A 21,436-nucleotide genomic window follows, 5' to 3' on the forward strand; every position below is an offset into this window, starting at 1 on the left:
AAATGCCTGTTGTTTGTCAGCGTTTTTTTCAAATCACTTTATGTTCCTTTGAACCCCTGGAAAGATTTCCTTGGGTTTCCCTCTGAACCCTCAGATGAAGACATTTGTCAAAATGGGAAAACAGGTGTCTTAACTAGAAATGGTTTATTCCTTATGAGAAACAAAAATTGTCTGCTTGACCTAATTCTCGTCTTGTGGAAACCACGAGCTCACTCTGAAACACTTGCGGAAACACTTGGCATTCATATGTTATAATTAAATAGAAAATTTACCTAGCTAGCTTTAAAGAAAGACTTACGCAGTTAGTTTCCACATTGCCATGAGGTATTATCTAATGCTTCTGCTTATTTTAAACCTAAAGGTCTGTTTCAAAAATAAACAGAATCTGTTTGTTCCATTGTTGTCAGGATGTATGATAATGCTGAGCACCTTATAACATACAGTCTGATCAATTTTAGACAAAGCCTTATTGTGTTAAATATTAATAGTTCTAAAATAGTCTTCCTAAACATGGAGTGCCTCTAGCACACCAGCATGCCCATGAAAGCACACCGGGCTTCTGGCTCCAGTTACATGGAGCTGATGTAACACTGATGCCACGATCGCTCCATCAGCACAGGCATCCTGATCTGCAAGACTGAGTCCAGTTCAGCAACTCCTCCATCCAGCCCTTCAGCTCCTAATGCCACCACAGCTTGCAGCAGGATTAAAATCACACCAAAGTCGCTCAGCTCCCACCTTCCACAGCAGGACAGGAAACCACCTCCTGTGGCTGTAAGCCTCAGTCGATGTATTTGAATTCAGAGAAGGCTCTGCAAGGAAGACAGCCTAGAAGCTAACTATGGACTGCTGCATGCGCACAGAAACCTCATGTTCCTGGACATCAGAAAAACAGCCACATTAAAAAAATGTTGTGTCATCCCCTCCAAAACAGAGACAAATTCTTGGATATGAGGTCAATCTCTCTGTCTAGCTTGTTTTGATACGTGATTAGCGCACAAACATCCCTCCCTAGAATCTGTAGGTCTAAAATGAAAATGTCAATACAACAACATGTGCAAAACTCAACTGCATGGCTGTGTTTTCACTTGTTCTCATTCCCTCACACACAAAGTGTGTGCTTAATCTTCACTTACATAATTTATAGAAAAACTGCAGACAAAAATCAATGTATTTGTCCTAAGATGCTTCCACAAACCACTCTCTCAGAGGAAGCCACTAAGTATTTTTGTCTCTGAGAATTCGGTCTTTTATTTAGGATAAACATTTGCCTGTGTGCTATTTAATGCAGCTGCTTTTATCAAAACTTAAAGACTAATTCAGGGGTTATTTCACTATTCCATACCATAAAATATCACTAAGTCAGCTACTGGAACAGATTGCTTTGCAGAAATTTCAAGGTAATGGTTGGACTGATTTCCTTTCATACAAAGCCTGAGAAAACTGTTCGTAAAAGCCCAAAGCCAGAGCTCCACTGCAGATTGAGTGGCACAGCATGGTGCATCATCCAACAGGCTACAAAAAGTAGCAGAGATTTGATCTGCAAATAACATAACCATCACATCGGCAAAAACCCAAATAAGATGCTTACATGTTTTTATAAAGGAACAAGTGGTTCTTTGGTGCTCAGCTGAGCAACTGCTTTGCATATTATGCATCACACACATCCCTTCACAAATGTAAATGTGATGACAGATTTATTGTTTGCTGATATGACACACTCTGTGAATCCTAAATCTGTCCTGAACTACTGCAACAGCCACAAGAAACATATATGTGCCATGGTCTCAATTTTCTAGCCAGCCCAATGAAACCAAGAAGTTCCCTGTATTTGTCATATATTTTTAGGTGGTCCAGAACAGAGAGAAACAGCAGATACTTTCCAAGTACACCAATACTGCTGGATAACACTGAGAGAATTTCACAGAGGATAGAAAACGAGTCTTTCCTTCTCGTGCAAGTACTTGGTGTAGTTTCATCGAATGCTGCCTCTTATACTTTAAGCTTACAAGAACACAGCAAATACTATGTTAAGATGCAAACGTGAGGGTGTGCTCATGTAAAATTTTAATCTGGGTAATATTCCCTACTCAAAACACTGACGTGTTCCAAGTGTCAGCTCTTGTTAGAAGACCAAACTAGAATAGAGAGGTAAGAACTAAACTGTTTGTAAATAGTGCAACTGGAAAAGAAAACAGGATGCTACCCACAAGCAGGAGAGAGAGCCATTCAGCCCATTCTACTGAAGGAATGCAATTTACAAATTTCTCCCATCTATTTAGTAATTTCAGATAGCGAATTAATGAATGACTAGATTGTGACTACAGAGAAGCTTTTTGAATCGATTTTGCAAGAAAGTAATTTGAAAGTAAATTCCTTTAAAAGCAAATTAAGACATGACAAAAACCTGATTTTTACCTTAATACCTCTGTACTTTCAAACTCTGCTTTTCATGTTTAGGCAAATAAAGAGAACAATATATTTTAGTTTTATGATGATATAAATTCAGTCTTGCACAAAGTCAGGTGCCTAATAAAACACTAGAAAAACTCAACAATTTAAATAAAAAAGCTTGTTTTAGAAGGGACATGCATTTTCATGTCGTGGACTTACAGAAATAAAAGCCATTTTAAAAAAAAAGCTTTTGTTGTCAAATGTTTATGTCTCATATTAATCTTTTAACTCTTCTACAATCTTCAACATTATTCAGAGGTATATCATAAACATGAAATATGGCAAAAGACGACAAGTTAATTTATCGCAGGTGTAATCAACAATCTATGCTGATCTTCAGAAAAGATAAAACTAGAAAACAGATGCCCATGTGGAGGAGGTAAAAGCACGTGGGAAATTCTAAAAGTGTTCCAGAAATGCAAATGCATACATAATTTGTGCTAAAGGCAACTCCAACATTCTCCCTTGAACAAAGGAAAATATCAACATGTAAGAACAAGAAAGCATTCTTCTGTCAGCAGAAAACACAGAAAACATTGACTGTGATGAATCAGCGATCAAATTGAAAACAAAATGGCAACAAGAATTACACTGTACTTAAAATTTTATTTTCAACATGTTTATATCCCACAACATTCACAGGCTTTAACCACGAAGACATACAAACAGCGAATGGCACTGTAACTTGTCTGATTTTCTATGGATTGTACAAGCCCAACAGTACTATGTCATCCTCAAATTCCCAAACCTCCACACTAGGTTCCCTGTTTTTCCCTCAGGTTTCCCAAATAACTTCTACATCACAGTCATCTCATTCACTTCTTTGTAGCCATGCCCTTTAGTTCCCTTTTCCTTCCTCTCCTCTGTGACTACATGCAACTCTGGTGCCAGCGGAGCACGAAGTAAGACACTGTAGCTAGTCTGGAGCGACAAGCTTACTCATCAATCAGTAAGTACATATTCAATGACAGGTATCAACGGCTAAAAAAAATAATTCCTTGAGCCTTTTTTGAGGAGTCTGGGGAGGGAGTATTAATTTGGAAGTCCTTAGATTCTACACAAAACTTGTACACATTTGGAACTTTTAAAGACCTTTACCTTATTCATCAAATCAGCCAACAAGGTCCAAAGACAAATGTGGGAACTGAAAAGCAGACTATATGATCAGTTGTCTCTTCAGGTAATCAAAGAAAAATGCTGCTCCCTACTTAGCAGATTTTGCCTTCTGGAGACAGGTGATCAGGTGATAGAAAAAGAGGAAATAAGAGCAAATAATTGTGTTCTGAATATAAATGCAGCTGTTGCCAATCTGGAAATTATGGCTGCTACTACAAGCTGTGTTAACTCTACCTTCAGTTCATAATTTGAAGACAGGAAAACTCCCAGCTACGTTTCTTGTTAAATAACTAAGGTTGCAAATCTAAATGCATTCTAATCTTTTAGCACTGCAGATTAACTAAGTTAGACTCTAACTCGATAGAGAAAAGAGAAAATTTCCATGACCAACTAGTATTTGCTTACTCCAGAAAAGTAAATTTTTACAAAAAAAACAGCTTGAAATCTATTTTCGGTACATTCAGAATCAGTTTAGCGTTAAACTTAAGTAGCAAAATAGCAGTGTGGTATGTTATTTTATTTTATTTTATATGAACCTGTATAGCATATTCATTGTAAACACCCAAATATCCACTCCTTCTAAACTCTGAAAGTTCCATAGTTCATAAGGTAATCACATAGGATACGTCGCTCACTGTCCCCCTTCTAAAGTACATTATCCCATTGCAACTGCTGCTGTCTAAAATAGGTACGTAAATCTGTTTTCACATTTCACTTCTGAAAACTAGAGCACTTATAGTTTGGCATTAGGACACTGAATCCAAACACTTTGGTTATGACAAGGCTCCACTGCACAGTAAGTGTGCTACTGGGCAATAAATGACATTCCCCAAGTCATTTTTGAACAATTCAACACCTTAATAATCAAAAGGAATGTTACACAAGCTCTGAGGAAAGATGTGTGGATGAGTGATAAGATAAAGTAATGTATCTTCAGAGAAAAGAATGAAGGGTAACTCATTGTTCCTGGAAAGAAAAGGTAAAAAATGCAATGCACCTCTACCTAGAGAAAGCCACATGTATTTCAGGAATGTTTTCTGCACTTTTTCTAAAATGTAGGAGAAACCAAAACCTACTTATTAATACAAGGCAGCTGAAATCAAGACCGTGAAAATAATAAATTTTGTTGTGTATGGAAATGCCTCCTCCAGAGGGATAAAGTTCTTTATACCCCGTTTTTGCCATATCCAACCACAATCCTGACTTTGCTGGGCAGATCCACTTTTTCACCACTCATACTTCATAACAAAAACATGACCTGGAGCTACAATTCTAGAAGGCAAACAATAACTAATTTCAGAGCCCTTGCTTAAGTGTGGAAAGTGAATTTTTATGTATTTCTCAAAATCAGAAAGAAGTGGGACACATGAAAATATTTGTCAAGTAAAACCTGGCTGAGGTTCAAGAACACTTTAAGGTGTTAACAGGACTTGGAGGGGGCAAAAAACTCCTAACTTCTTCTCCATAGAGGCCAGGACAACAGCTGTCATGCAGAGGAAACCACCTCAGCTCTTGCAGAGCTTATTTCTGCTCTCACACTCCCAGGCACCAACTGCAGTTAAAAAACAAAAACAAAACCAAAAAGCCCAAACCCACAGCTTTTTTTAATACTGATTCATCAAGATAGTTGTATCTTTTTGCAATATGATCAGTGCCTAATTACAATGATTCAAATCTCTTGTCACCTTCAGGCTAGACTACAGATAGCAATGATTTTTAGCCAGAACTGATAGTGAAAATGAACTTGACACAGCACGCAATGGTTTGTTAAGCATGATATAATATTAAAAACATCACTCCTCTTTTTAATCTAGCCAAGAGGACGAAGAAATCACATGATTTTGAGTTCAAAGTTGCTAAATCCTTTCTCCAGCAGGGAAACATGCTTGTCTGAATGCATTTGTCATTGTACCATCTTTCTCCACATTCAGGGCTGTTTTGAGCCCTGTGGGCTTCAGCCAGTTCTTTCTGCTTCTAATTTTGCTGTAATTTATTAGAAGTTCCTTCAGCTTACTGCTCATTTTTCTGCTTGGAAAACAGTAATATGCAGGCTAGGCCCTCTAGTGCAACTTTATGCTAAATGCACTACATTCCCAGTCCTTTTTGTGTTGTTTTCCTCTACCAAGAAACTTTTGTAAGAGCATTTACGCTGTCCACATGCCTTTTGCAAGTGGGCCCTGTTTGTACTTGTAGAACCTCAAAAGAAGCAGGAGTTGACTGTGTGATATCCACTCTCATTGTGCTGTTGCATACTGTCAGCGCTCAACTCCAGCACTCAGCCTCATGAATGGTACGGTTCTTCAAACTCACTGCAAAATCAGTATCGAAAGTCCAGCAAGGAAACTGAATGGATGAGGGCAGAAAAACAGCTTCCTCACCAGGGGCACAAATTCAAGAATGAAACCTGCTTAATACTTCAAATACAGGTTCTTTATGAGGACCACAATCTGCACTATCCCTTGAGATCAAAAGACTACAATGAGGTGCACACACACAAGACCTAGGTGGGAAATTGTAAAACACTTCAGAACCTCAAAATATGTTCAGCTTCTGCTTAAGACAGAGAACAAAACCCTGAGGTTCTCTCAGTTGCACTGCTGCATGTCCTATGCAAGCCAATCTAAAACTTCAGCATTTCAAAAACCATCTTGATACTCTCATATCACAAATATTTTGATTCTTCAGGTTCCATTTCATGATCATTAACATATTAATTCATCTAATCTCAAACCATTTGCTTGCCTTTCACTTTTAGTTTCTTAAGATATAAAAGATCTTGCTAACAGGTAAAGCTGGACGGAGTTAAAATGCTTTAAATAAAAAGCCTCAATTATATCTAAATTGATATTTTTATGTCACTTAAAAAAGTAGTTTTTTAAAGCAATGAGTGAAATGTTTTTAAAATTGGCATTATTATGTACATAACTAAAATTTACACTGACAAAGCATGCAAAAGGCAAGGGGGCAGAAATCAGTAACATAGCAAAGAAACTGGCTACGGTACAATTAATATGAATGATATCAGAATGATCCATAGCTTCACTACGTTTGACCTCTATCTAAATTGCTAAAATCATCAAAGGTCAACAAACACAGATTTAAACGCCCTCTATATGAATGACTGCTCTTTATACTCTGATGAACCTTTTCAGCCACAATAATTAACAAAGAAGTCTAATTGAATAGCGATCCTGCAGTATAGGCAAAGTTGCACATTTTGTTACAACTTTCCAGGTTACTGAAAATTCAATGCACCTCTTGGCTGCGCCACACACTGTCTCTCTTTCAAAATAAATTGTTGAAAGTTTGTTTCTCTTAATGGATTTTAAAACAGTTTCTACCAGCAAAAGCCTTCATAGCACACAAGGGACTAAGTTTTCAAATAAACTTGGAGTCACCTGATGAAATCACTAAAAGGCAGAAGCATTTTGAAGCTTACTTTTCTTTCACTGCAAGACTAATTTAAGCTCTCTTTTTAAAACCTTCGAAAAGTGTTCATAACCATTCAAGTTGTATATATTGCAATCAACAGGTGTGACAAAACATAAGCAAGCTTTTGAAAACCAAAAATGGCCTCACATTAAACAGTTTAACATAAGGATGAAACCTGTCCTGGCTGATTTTGAAATAAACTAGAGTTAAATTCATACTCCTGATATTAAACACAATGGAACAATAACGTATTTTATGGTTTCTCTATGAATTCTGGTAGTAAAACTCTGGATGTGGTCACAGAAATTATAAATCTGCATTTGTTATCTGGAAAACAAAACAATTATAGTAATTTTCTGCAATTACAAGCAATTGTCTTTAATTACCTCAATATTTTACTTCATTGTCTGAAAAGACAGGATGTCAGTGTGAATAGCATTGGTTTGGCAGCCTCAAATTACCAACAACTATCAAAATGGTGCATGCTTTCTCTTCCCTTCCCCAAAGAAAGGATCTGATCTTTCATAGGAGCTTGACTTTCTCCTTTAGTATTACACAAAATAAATTAAAGGAATCAGACAGACAATTTCAAACATTCCAAGTGCTGTGCTCATGTCTTTTAAGTTTGTTCTTTGCATTTCAAAGTTTGACCCACTCTTTCTAGCAACCCATTTCTTGTTTGACTCCAATTGACAATGTAATGGAAACAATGACAATTGAGCCAACAGCCTGTTACTTGACATTAATTCTGCAGATAGCCATGCAAGGGTTCAGCATCAGCCAATCACTGGCAAATGTCTTTTTTTCTCACGGTATAAAAAAAATGTGGAAAAAAAAAGAGAAAAAATACTAAAAAATCAAATATAGCAATATTAAAAATCAAATATAGCAATTATCCACTTCTATTACTGCTGTGAGTAAATTATATACTGTAGGCTAGCCTTTGTCATGAAAATCAAACTAATAACTTTTTATGATAATAAGACTGCAACACTTAAATTATATATTTTGACTCCTTTATGTAAACATGGGCATCAATGACTGGTTAAAGTCTTTGATTTTGTGTTTGTAATTCTATATTCCAAATTTTACATTTACAAGTTTTGGAGTATGATTTCAACCACAAAGATAGTATTTCCCATTTCTTTTAAATAGCTCATCCAGGATTTATCACTTATTAAGGACATTGTTTAAAAATACATTCATTCTGAGCAATTTGGAAAGGTCTTTTCCCAAAAGAGAGCTGTGACTGACCATCTAGTTAGCTGCAATATTTGGCTCTTTCCATTTCTACAGCTGTGAAAGATAAGATTAAATTAACTCACCCACACAAGTTTAATCTTCCATGTTGGCTGCACAAAACAAACCCAGGAAAAGGCTTCAGCTGGCAGCAGCAATGTTGTGTAATTTCTATATTTTTACACAAACCTTTTTTTTGCAGAAGTCTTCTCACATTCATGGGTGGATTTCTTTTCCCAAAATCTTTGTCTTTAGTTGGACTTGCTCAAATTAAAGTCATGTCTGCTGTTACATTTTTATGTCACTCTTCCGCTTTGTCCACCTTCATATGTTAAGGGAAGCAGCAATACTTTCACTATTATTTTTTTACTTTTATGCATAAAGCCAACAGCATAGCTTTCATGCTAATCCATTAAATGGATGACAATTACTATGCATATTAGAAAATTTAGAATTTTCATCCTTCTGTTTACTTCCTCCATTCAGCAAATAGTGCATTATTTCCTTTCACAATGATAACATTTCTTTGATCCCAGAAAGAGATTTTTGAAAAATTAAGTTAGAAAGAAATGTAGAATAACTAACTTACATGGCTTCAATCACAAAATGACAGTTACTGCTGTTCATCCATGACTAGGGAGTTTTAAAATGCACAGCATGCCATCTTCTGAAAATCAAGCAGCAGCACCTTCACAGGTATGTCACTCCTGCAGCTTATTGCAACATCTGCACTCTCATGTCCTTGAATTCAGTGAAGAATAACCTTAGCACACCACATATTTCAAAAGAACATTGACACCAAAGTTGCATGTATTCACTGACATTATAGGTGGCATATTTTGTACGCTGCTTTTTAACAAATATTCAACTACTTGCACATCGTGCATAACTTCACTATCACCGCTGTGAAGTTCAGTTATGCACTAGAATGTAGTGTGTTGCACGCGTTTATCAATTGGATTCAGAAAACAAGCAAGGCAACAGCACAGTTAATTTGTTAAAACATGTACTGAATAGGGATACAACTTGATATACTGCAAAGCAGAGACAGAAAAAGCCACTTAGGGAGTTTCCTAATAGCACATACAAACAATTCCCCACAAAAAAAAAAGAAAACAAAAAGCATCTTGGCAAAAGACAAAATGTGTTAAAGTTAAACATGATCACTGACAGATGCCAAAGAAGCTAGTCCAGCTATATCTTTATGGAATCTAAATATTTAATTTTCCCTTTGATGAAATGTCAAGTAATCAAGTTATTCTGAAATCAGATAGTCCCCTGAGGAGTAAGGTCTGCTTAATACCTAAGTATTTACTCAAATGAAACTGCCACCAACACCAGTGTTTCATTATCTGTCTGAATTTTGTATTTTAACACAAGAATGGCACTGCATTATGAATTTTCCAGCAGCAATCTTACACTGAATTCCACAGGAAGAGACCTTTGCAGCCAGCTGAAACAGTAATGAAGTTAACAGCACTCGTAACAGAGTGTTCAATGAACATTCTGAGCTTTCACATAAATTCTGTCACAAGCTGCACCTCGATCACTGACATTACATCATGAAGAATTTTGTTTCAATTTGAATCTATCAATTACATTTACAAAGGAACTCTTTAAATACATAAAATTTAGCAACACTTAAAAAACACATCTGCTTCCTCACATGTAATGATGTATATAGACTGTCACAGGAGATGCCTTTTCACCACTCTGCTTTATGTGATAGCCTCCTCCTGGACACTATGTCAAGGCACATGGATGACAGGGAAGTGATTGGAGACAGCCAGCATGGCTTCACAAAGGGCAAATCATGCCTGGAGAATCCAGAGGCCCTTTACAATAGTGACTGCATTGGTAGGCAAGGGAAAAGCAACTGATGTCATGTACCTTGGCTTCTCTAAGGCCTTTCACATAGTCCCATACGACATCTTTGCCTCTAAAATGGAGAGAGACCGAGTTGATGGATGCACCGTTCCATGGATAAGGAATTGGCTGGATGACCACAACCAAAAAGTTGCAGTTGACGGCTTAATGTCCAAACAGAGATCAGTAACAAGGGTATCCCTCAGGACTAGTACTGCTCAGTATCTATATTAATGACATACTGTGCACTCCCAGCGTGTCTGTGGATGACATCATGCTGAGTGGTGAAGCTGATACACATGCGTGGTGGGATGCCATTCAGAGGGACCTGGACAGGCTTGAGAAGCAGGCCAATATGAACCTCATGAGGTTCAGCCAGGCCAAGTGCGAGGTCCTGCACCTGGGTTGGGGCAAACATCAGTATCAGTACAGACTGGGGGATGAATGTATTGCGAAATGTTCTGCAGAGAAGGACTTGGGGATATTGGTAGATGAAAAATCAGATATGAGCTGGAAATTTGCACTCACAGCCCAGAAAGCCAATTGTATCCTGAGCTGCATTAAAAGTAGCACGATCCTCTACTCCACTCTGGTGAGATCCCACCTGGAGTACTGCTTCCAGCTTCAGAACCCTTACCAAAGGAAAGACATGGACCTGTTGGAGAGGGTCCAGGGGAGGCCACAAATGATCAGAGGGATCGAACAACTCTCCTATGAAAAAAGGCTGAGAGAGTTAGTTGTTCATCTTGGAGAAAAGAAGGCTCCAGTGAGACCTTACTGTAGCCATTGAGTACTTAAAAGGGGACTTATAAGAAAGATGGGGACAGTTGTTTTTTTTATACAAGTGCCTGCAGTGTCAGGAGAAAGGGCAATTTTTTTTTAATCTGAAAGAGGGGAGATTTAGATTAGATATAAGGAAGAAATTCTATACTGTGAGAGGATAAGACATTGGAACAGGTTGCCCAGAGAGGCTGTAGATGCCTCATCTCTAGAGGCGCTCAAGGTCAGGTTGGATGGGGCTTTGAGCAACCTGGTCTGAAGGATGATGTGCCTGCCCCCCAGCAGGGGTGTTGGACTAGATAACCTTTAAAGACCAACTTCCAACCCAAACCATTCTATAATTCTATAACAAAAGCAGTAGGCAATTCATTACAATTCACTGCATTACATTCACTGCATCTGGTCAAGTTATCAGAACAAAAACTGGCAGAACAATGGATTGAAAGCATCTGCTTAAATACACAGCTCAGGTAAGAAAGTGGATATAGCTTTGTATAATAGCACACTAAGCTTTACATTTGGTTCTGTACTTCTTGATACTATTATTTAAAGAACAGTCACAATATAACTGTTATCAATGAAATATAATTACAATTCTTATGCAATAAAATTGGAAATAAAGCTGTGCAATAAGACTGATTTTAAGTCCATACAGACTTATTCTTTCAACATATATTTCCAAAATGTTTTACAAGCCTTTCATTTATCAAGGAAGACAGGCTCAACATTTACAAAATCATATCATTGTCCTCAAAAAAATGCCAAATACTCAAGTGCATTTCTTAAGAGTTTGGTCTTTTCTGTCCAAAAATTACATTGCAAGACAGTGTTATTGCCCCAGGCTGCATATTCTTGCCTCTAAGAGATGCATTAAAACAGATAATTATCGCTCATACTTTGTACAATGATAACTTCATCTGCAAGGTAGCGTCTCACTCTACTTGCTCAGAAGTTTGTGTACAACTGCCTGATACTAACTATAACGGAAAACCAGTCTATCAACCTTCAATAGCTCTCAGTTTCCATTAAAAGGTATGTCATAATTCAGAGTCCATGAGTGACCCTCAGCAGGCAAGCTGGTGTCCACCAGTATTACAGTGGAATTCCCAGCAGTGACAGCAGATCTTGCAGTAAAGCTGTGATATTCTACTAGCTTTCATTACAGAAAATAGTGACATTAATTTAGAAAGGAGTCAATCACTGCAGTTAAACAAATGATAATGTTAATGAAATTCCACTGATTTATGTCCCAACATGGCTACATTGTGCAGATAGATTAATCTATGCATGATATACATGAGTACCTATACTCATAGTCCTGATATCCACATGATGAAAGACAAAATCATTTATTAACTTGCACTTATTATGTATCTTAAGCCACCTGGGATATGTTGTTCTTTTGAATCTTCTCTGCAGTTTTTGAGTTTTTAAGCCACGTTCCCTCCAGTCTAATCTGGCAGGCAAGTTACAATGGTCCAATTTCACAGGCAACTACTACTAAAAGAACCTGTTAAACCCCTTCCTTCTAATGAAACTTGAAGCAGGTATGAAATATCAGAATATCAACATTTTCCTGGACACTACTCTGTCTACAACTGTCAAAAGTCCAAACAGGAAAGAAGTCAGCCACAGGTGGGAAAAAAAAATTCTACTATTTCTCTAAAGACTGTAGATATTAATTTTCCAAAGGAAACGTGCCACTTGCCCTTGCTTTGCGATATGCTGAGATACTTAATCATATGGCAACAAATATATTCATTTTCTGAAACTTTTAGAAATACTCTTCCGCTCTTTCCCCAGAACCTTGTAAGCTGGGGACTCACTTCTGAAATAGTTTTGCTATCAAGTACAGCACATATCAGTTATAAAACCATAATGGTTTAATCAGCACTTTTTTGAGTTATGTTCACTAATAGCTTTGCCAAATTAACCAGACTAGAATTGTGTAGATTTATCATTAAACCCCATTTTGCATTTGCTTATTACCTGTTTCTTAAGAGTGTATTCTTCCTCTGTTTTGGTGATTTACATATTTACAAAGATACTCTAAAGTTTTGTCTTAAGAGAAGAATTGCATAGAATGAGAAAAAACTTATGTGGTAACTTTGGGATCTTGTAACTTGTAAATTAGCAATGAAAGAACTGAGATAAGCCATTGGGAGTATATTTGAAGTTTTAATGAAAGAGTCAGATTACAGAAAGCCATAGTGTGAGTCTTATATGAGGAAGCTTTAAAGTTAGTTGCAATGTATTAAAAAACAACATTGAAATAAATTATTTTTCACTGCAGTGTGCCAAGTTTTTGGAGATAGAATTAAAATTGGGCTTTTATTTTAGACCAAGTAAAGCATAATATTAGACTATAATACTACATATACTAGCAAGATCCAAATGCCCACGGTGTTGCAAGAGAGCATTTTCCCTCAGGCATTTGAAATTTAATGCTTCTTTAATATTCTCTGTTGGATATTGTTAGAATGGAATTTCAAATATTTCCTGCAATTTGAGTTACAGATTACTGAGTAATGCTGAACAGCAAAAAATTTTTGAAGCATACATCTAAAGCTGGCATAGTAGCTTAATGTCCTGTTGTTTCTTGCTTTAGCAAAATTAATTTCTACAGTCTTCAACCATGAATTCAAGCACCACCTGGAGATACAAACCCATAATTTAACTGTGGTGTATTTCTAGCTCCTTTGACTAATACTGAGGCTAGACCCTGGATGTCAGACAGCTATAAAAGGAAAAGGCCATTTCATAGCAATATTTTATATTCTCCTAAGTCAGACAGCAGGCAACTTGAGAAACGGTATCTGGCCCATTATGGTAAATAAATGGGATTACCTGTCATGAAATAAATGTATGTGGTTTTGCCTACATTAAAGGTATATATGCTACTATATAGTCAGGAGTAACACCTTTCCTATAGGACTCAAAATATTCAAAAGGCTTTTACCCAATTAAGAGCCAGCCTTTTCAATATACATATGTTAGTGCATTGCCGTGGTTACTCATTACTGGTAAGGGTAGACTGCAAATTAAACCTAACAAAAAGACATAGTTGTATCACTCGAGAAACAAAACAGAAAAAGAATAACTATAATCATTATTCCCTTTGTTTGATTACCTCATGGAGAAGCCTCCTTCATTCAAAGATGCAGCTACTTTGTTTTCCATCATTTGTCCACAATGTAAGTGGTCACACTCCCAGTTTTGTTCCATGGCCATGCTTCCCTTATCATTCATACTTGTCACATGCAGACTCACTCCTTAGCTCTGTCCTACAGGTAGCCTGCCAATTCCCCCCCAAAAGGCTTGGAACAGTGCTTCAGACTGTATGACTATTGTGGGTTCACCTGAAGTAATTCCTCAACACCATCCCAGCCAGATAAGGCAACACTAAGTGCCTTCAAGACACACCCAAAGGTTTTAACTGTTCATCCTCAGTCTCCTGCTGTAAGAAAACCATTCTCACAGGTTCCAACACAACCTTTGCAAACACTCAGAACTGAAAACCCACCAAAAATATATGTATGCATGTAGGTATGCATGTTTTGAAGCTGCAGGAAACTCAAAGCTATGTCGCATGCGTAAGGCCAATAGACTCCACACAGCTGGATTCATATGCCTATGCTTTTATTAAGACACAGGGACAGTTTAGCCTTTATAGCGTGCATCTGATTGAATAGAAGCATGTGCAGAAATTGAGTACTTGAGTTTACGTGAGCTGAATGAATAAATACAATTTCCTCATTCATTCCTCAAGGATCAGTAAAAAAACTGAATATGGTCAGTACTGTAAGCAACACTAAAGCCATCCATAGACTGCTGCTGCTTAAAAATCAATTTGGATAAGGTTTCCAAAAGTCAGCCAGATACCAAAATGAATCTGAGAAGCAGCAGAAAATTTCCATACAGGAAACAAAGTGTTTATTTTGCTCTTCAGCTTACTACTGATAAATTCATGTTTTGAAAATCATGTTCTACATATTAATAATGTCATTAGATTTTAAACAATTAACTTTAAAAAGTTAACATCATAAGACATCATTCTCCCTCCACAAGTATTTCTGTTGGTATTTTCTTCAAAATATCATTCAGTACTTGGGGGAAAAAAAGGAAGAAAAAATCAATCTATATTATGGCAGCTATTATTAGTTCTGTGAAAATACAGACACAAACACACATGTATATTGTTAAACAAGCTGAAATATTTTAGGCAAACTGTGGGATGATAATTGATAGAAATAACCTTAATGACAACAGCACTTGTAGTTACGTGACAGGTTTGGCATGGAAGAGCATCCATCAGTCATTCTGACATGGAAAAGATGGATAGAGGAAGCAGATGGATTCAGCTGCCTGCACGGAGTTTAAAAAAATGGAAGGCAATCATCATGGCTTGTACCTTCTTGTATCAAAAGTCATTCCTTCATTATCAGTCTATTATAAACAAGGGCAAAAGAAAGTAATTTAAGACAAAAAGCAAACATTTATTTTCAGGAGAAGCTGTTTTACCACTTGACTAAATGCTTGCTTCATTTTAAACAACTTACAAGGGCATCAGCTTAATGTTTAATTCTTGTTTTGGGGTGTGGGTTTGTTGGGCTTTTAAATTGTTGTAATGAATTAACATAAGATTACAAGGTTTTATTTTGTAGAACCTCACTTGTTACACAGGTCATTTCTTCCTTAGAATGCTAACCTGCCTCTTCTGGTTGGATTTAAAACACATCAACACTTTTACTAGGTTTTATAAAGCAAGAGGAATCAGAATGAAGTTACTGCACCAAGATAATTTTTGCATGTTCATAAAAAGGCAGGTTTTCAATTACTCTCATGCTTACAGCTAATGCATTAACCTGCTAGTTTTACTGAACAGGAAAGCATTAAAACAGGTTGGCAGAATCTTCATGCAAATTTCTCAAAAAGAACCAAGGCACTGCATATGCCTTGGAAACCCACCTTATCAATTACAACAATTTCATAACACTCCAAAAATCAAATGAACTGAGGAAATGTACTATTTCTTGTGATCAATGCATAGGTGACATTCTTTTTACATGAATCCCTAATCTAACATCCTTCTTGTTGCATTTTAATTGGGAAGTCATATTTCCAAAGAAAATTGCTTTGTTACTTTTATACACCCTGCATGGAAAAAGGTTATCTTTAGATGTACTTTGATGCAAGTATTTCAAATAACTAATTGAATCCATGATGTCCAGGTTACAGACTGGCTGTTTCATCAAAAATGTACCTTTAGTTTCTACAGTCTGGAAATCTGCATAGCAGGACAGCCAGATAGCAAATACAGAAAACCACCTTCTGTCATACTCATGACATTCTCCTATTTGCAAAGGACGCTTTCACTCCTTCCCTCTTTCCATTTCCCATCTCCCAAGGGTTTGCAAAACCACCTCAGTTAACCTATCATGGGAAGAAGCACCTAATTCACCCAGAAGTTACAAGTCACAAATCAACCTCCTCCATACATTGACATTAGTGAGTAGAATATCCACACACTGTTGTCACAAAGTGTCTGTTCACCCAAGAAACAAACAGATTTGTGTTAAGGTAAAAGAGAATTTGGTAGTGCTCTTTCTCATACACCAGAAACACAATTCTGTTCCCTTTGTAAGAATTCAGCTGTCAACTTTCCTGAATTTACAGCCAGCACACCAACTTCTTCGTGTGTGTGTGTGTTTGTGACTACTTTTTTTTATAGCAGGCTTTCTCTATACCCTGTACTTCTAAGGAACTGTGAGAAGAAAATCCTCCAAAAATAGTTCACAGATAGTATCCTACAATAGATCTTCCACAATGTCTCAGCTTTGTCTACAATGGCATTGCTATTACCCAGGCACTGTGCTACCACAGTCCCCAGTCAGTGATGGAGCCCTGCACGCCTGAATTGCACTCCCAGCACCAGAGCCTTTGAGCATCAGACTGGGCACTTGAAATCTACGTAAGCACAGACAGCAAAGGAGGCCTTAACTGTTACAGCAGCATCTGGAAAAGTATAATAGGTGTTCATACTATCAACCTACTTAGCAAAAAGAAACAAAAAAGAACATTCTGCTCACAATTTTTATTAAGATTTGACTCATGTATAGCATGATGGTAATATGTCTTAGTAATGTTTATGAACTATTCATCATTTCTGTCTCCTCACATTCGGTAGGCACATGAGTACACAATGTTTTATAGATTCTATCTACCTATTAAAAACATACTAAAGGTTGTAAAAACAATTAATGAATGATTAATTACCTGTAATTACATAAAAACCCAACTAAACTATTAAGAAGTAAAAATGAAGCCATAGGATAAAATGAAAACAGTTCCTCGGATGGTAAAATTTCTATTTAAGGAAGAAAGTTTTCTGAACCACAGCAAAAAATAAAATCAGAGTTATAAACAGAATTTCTGGATACACAAGTTCCTTCATACTATTTAGCACCTATGCAGTATCACATAACTAAAGTTTAGAAATGAACAGTGAAAATCTATTCTGGGACATGAACACTAGGAATAAAAAAAAAAAAATCATATATAAAAATATAAATTCTTAGCAAAAATGTATTTATTTTCATTTCCTAAAATAAGATTTCAATTGTTCTTGCTTATATATACAACTTTATAATTTTTAAACTCCATTACAGGTTTCTCACATATTTTTAACAATGGTGAAAAATGGTTTAACATTTTATAGTGAAACTTTTTAAACATTAATTATATCATACAGATTTAGCTAAAAGAGGCATAGTTTTGTATTTAGAATTTTAAATAAATGCATGAGATAAAAGAAAAACTGTATCATACATGGAGATGCTAAAAAGATATTGTCTAAAATTAAGTGTAAAAGCTTACCTTAAAAAATTCATCAGTTTCTATAGATGGCAATGAAGGAAAGGAAAATCTCATCCAAAACACAGTTAAAGAACACAGCCAGCTGTTAACAAAAATAATTCATTTTAAAATATAAAAAAAAAATTAAGAGGGAATTCTGGCAGACTACTTTTCAAAACTACTATTTGCCTTTAAAAATTATACTTAATCCCTACAAAATGGAGACTAAAGCATCCCGAGTATTGTGCTGTTTAATTACACCAATTTTCAAGTAATTCAATATCTTTGGAGTGCAAAAAGTATAAAATGTTTTTCAAGAATTAGCTGAGAGCCCAATCCATGTGAGCACTAAATTTCCTTTGCTTCTTTTGCATGTCATAAATTTCCATTTATACAGCTCCTTGGCTTAAAGCACTACACAAAAGACAAATACCACTAAACATGGCAGAAGCATTAAAGAATATTAAAAAAATTACACCAACACCTTATGACCTCAAAAAAAATATTTACAACAGAAAATGCAAAACTGGCAAGAAAATTGTGAGATGACAGTAAGCTGGAGCAAATCAGAAGGCTGTGACAAAGCTCACAGGAAAACCAGCATTAAATTTAGAATGAAAATATCCATAACTTTGATAAGGTGGTAAGACTAATAAATCAGCAAAAATAAGTCAAACACACCATGCTTCTTGAAGAAAAAAGAGCATAGATTTGGAAGACTGGGTTGCAGAAACTGGAACTCTGTATGTTTATAGATTCCTATGGCGACAACAGTCTGAAGACAGTGGCATGATTTAACGGCACGAGGAACGCTTCCTGCAAACACCAGAAAGGTTTCTATACAGAAGCAAAGTATATATTCTAAAATCTAATAAACACCAAGAAACAGAGTTGTAAAAAACAGATGGTGAGACGAAGGCATCTCTCATTTATTTTCATACATTTACATTTTGCTTGGAAGATATTATATAAAGCTTAACAAATAGAAATAAGCCAAGTAAGAAGGAAATAGTAGAATTGTTAGGTTTTGCTAATTTTAAATATTACACCACAATCATAAAAAGCAAAACTTTAAGCTATGTTAATTCAGCTCAACAGACAGTGCAGATAGTCTTAAATCAGTTTAACTCTATCTCGGGCTAATTATATTTGGAGCAGGTTTAAAACAAACTGATACATGTCTCTGACAAATGTATTTACACATGGCTTTGCACCATATTCATTACAAATCACTTTCAACACAAGACATGTTCTTATCTTCAACACACATAATACAGGGAGCGCAAGCTTGGGCAAAAAAAATGAACAAGAATGAAAATGGAGCCTTCCCTACAGAAGAAAGTTTGATCAGCTTAACTGAAACCCACTGAACCAGTACAATCTGCTGTGTTGACACACACAAATCAGTTTACAGCATGCTACAACAGCTTTAGCTTAAAACTGACAAGGAATCAATTTAAACTGAACAGATTATGCTGAGTGGAAATTACCTTATTCAGGTCCACATAAGGTTTTGTGTACATTCAGATCTTAAGTAATCTTAATTTGAGTGTTAATTAAGTCTGTACAATGTTTGGGTGAGAAAAAGGTTACAGTCACTAGGGTAAAGCATTTTTAGGACACACTGGAATAATCTGACTGGAAGCCAAGCTCCCTTCTACTTACCAAACTTCTCTACATTTCACAGCAAGCCAGACCTCAGCTGCGCTTGCAGCTATTTGGTTTTCAAATTTAACCACAGAAAGGACCTTAGGTACAATCTTGATTCATATTAAAAATGTACAGTTATTAACTGATATAAATCAGTATAGTTTGACATTTAATATCAACTAAGAATGACTATACCTTTTCAAGTCTGACACTGCAGTTTTCTGTACTGCAGAAGCTGTCAGAGGCTCTGCTGAAAACTTGTTCAAGCCTCAGGAAGTGTTGAGTTGTGCAATAAGCACAATTAGCAACAAGACTCACTAGAATAAGATCACTTGGCATGACAATAATACATATTTATGTTTTACACCCACTGCCCTGGTGAAGTAACTTCAGGTTTCTGTCTGACTGCTACAGGAGAAACTGCATAAGCGTACACGCTATTTACATTGAAAAAAAATTCACTATCAGGACTAGAGTAATTTAAAGCTAACCTGCAGAAAAAAAGTTGGACAACGGAGATTTCATTAAACTAAGTTACAGAATTTGTCCAATACAGAACCCTGCCGGGATTGGAGGAAAAGAATCACCACTTGAAGCTCTCTTTTACAGCAAAACAATGCAGTTTAAGAATCTGTGGGGTTTGCTGATGTATTTACACCAGCACCTGCCTCACTTCAGGCACAGGCCACGCCACAACCCAAAACACAACTACATGTTTAAACAGCCGAACAGTGCGGGAGAGGAGCTTTCAGTTTCCCCTGGTGTAAGGAAATAAAAGGAATGGGCCAAGGTCCTGGGGCAGCAGGGAGCGTGGCAGCGAGGACAGAGCCCCGGGCTCCCAGGAAAGGCCATGACCAAGGAGAAGCCGGTCACGAGGGCCAAAGGCATACCAAAAAATGCCAGCAAATAAACTCTCTAAGATTCCTTTTGGAGTTTTAAAAAGCAAGCATCCTTTAATCAGGCCTGGGCAACGCAAGGCAGTGATCTGCATCAATCCTGTGCAGCCAGCTGAGAGCTGGGACAGGATGCATTTCCCACTTACGTGCATATGGATAGATTTTCCCAGAAATCTTACGCATATTCTATTACTTTTCAAGGTCTGATTTTTACATTGTTAGAACTTCATCACGACAGTCAGAACTCTTGCTAATTTGGAGATTTGGAGCTGGCTCCAGCTCTGCCTGACCTTGCCTTAGTGGTGGGGAAAGGCAGCAAACAGGTGATGACAGAAGCAGACACGTCTGTTCAGCACAGATCACACTGCACACAAGGCGTTATCATCTCCAAAGAACGATCAATATCTGAAAAAACACTGTCTAAAATAAAACACACTATCAGAGGGACATTGCGTTTAACTTTCAAAAAATGCTTGTACTGAGATGAAACTTTAGCTTAAATAAAAATACTCTGCTTTTTGTAGTAATAACAACTTCTTGAATCATTATGAATTTCATAACAATCAAATCTCTTGACAGTTTGGAGCCTTGGAGCCAGCTCTACCTAACCTTGCATTCACAGAATCACAAGGTTGGAAAAGACCTCCAGGATCATGGAGTCCAACCATTCCTATCAAACACTACACCATGTCCCTGAGCACCTGATCCATCTGTCTTTTAAACACCTCCAGGGATGGTGATTCCACTACCTCCCTGGGCAGCCTGTTCCAGTGCCCAATGACCCTTTCTGTGAAAAGGTTTTTCCTGATGTCCAGCCTGAACCTCCCCGGCAGAGCTTGAGGCCATTCCCTCTTGTCCTGTCCCCAGATTGGAGATAGGGAAACACTGCAAACAAAGGTGATGACAGAAGAAGAGACATCTGTTCAGCACAGATCACACCGCACACAGAGCATTATCACCTCCAAAGAATGATCAGTGTCTGGAAAAAAAGACTTTATCTGAAAGAATCATAGAATCACCGGGTTGGAAAAGACCCACCGGATCATCGAGTCCAACCATTCCCATCAATCACTAAACCATGCCCCTCAGCACCTCATCCACCCGTAAAACATGCTATCAGAGGGACATTGCATTTAACTTTCAAAAAA

The 21,436-nt window shown here is 37.0% G+C and overlaps 1 protein-coding gene across 1 annotated transcript in view; it reads right to left on the minus strand.

Moving 5' to 3' along the window:
* Positions 1–21,436, minus strand: part of WDPCP (WD repeat containing planar cell polarity effector) — a 161,167-nt gene that overhangs the window by 139,263 nt on the left and 468 nt on the right. The window contains exon 2 of the mRNA XM_069852966.1: positions 17,764–17,845. The gene's annotated coding sequence lies outside the window, so the exon portion shown is untranslated. The remainder of the gene's footprint in view (positions 1–17,763; positions 17,846–21,436) is intronic.

The sequence above is a fragment of the Phaenicophaeus curvirostris genome, chromosome 2 (assembly GCF_032191515.1).
Source record: "Phaenicophaeus curvirostris isolate KB17595 chromosome 2, BPBGC_Pcur_1.0, whole genome shotgun sequence".
Taxonomy (NCBI): domain Eukaryota; kingdom Metazoa; phylum Chordata; class Aves; order Cuculiformes; family Cuculidae; genus Phaenicophaeus; species Phaenicophaeus curvirostris.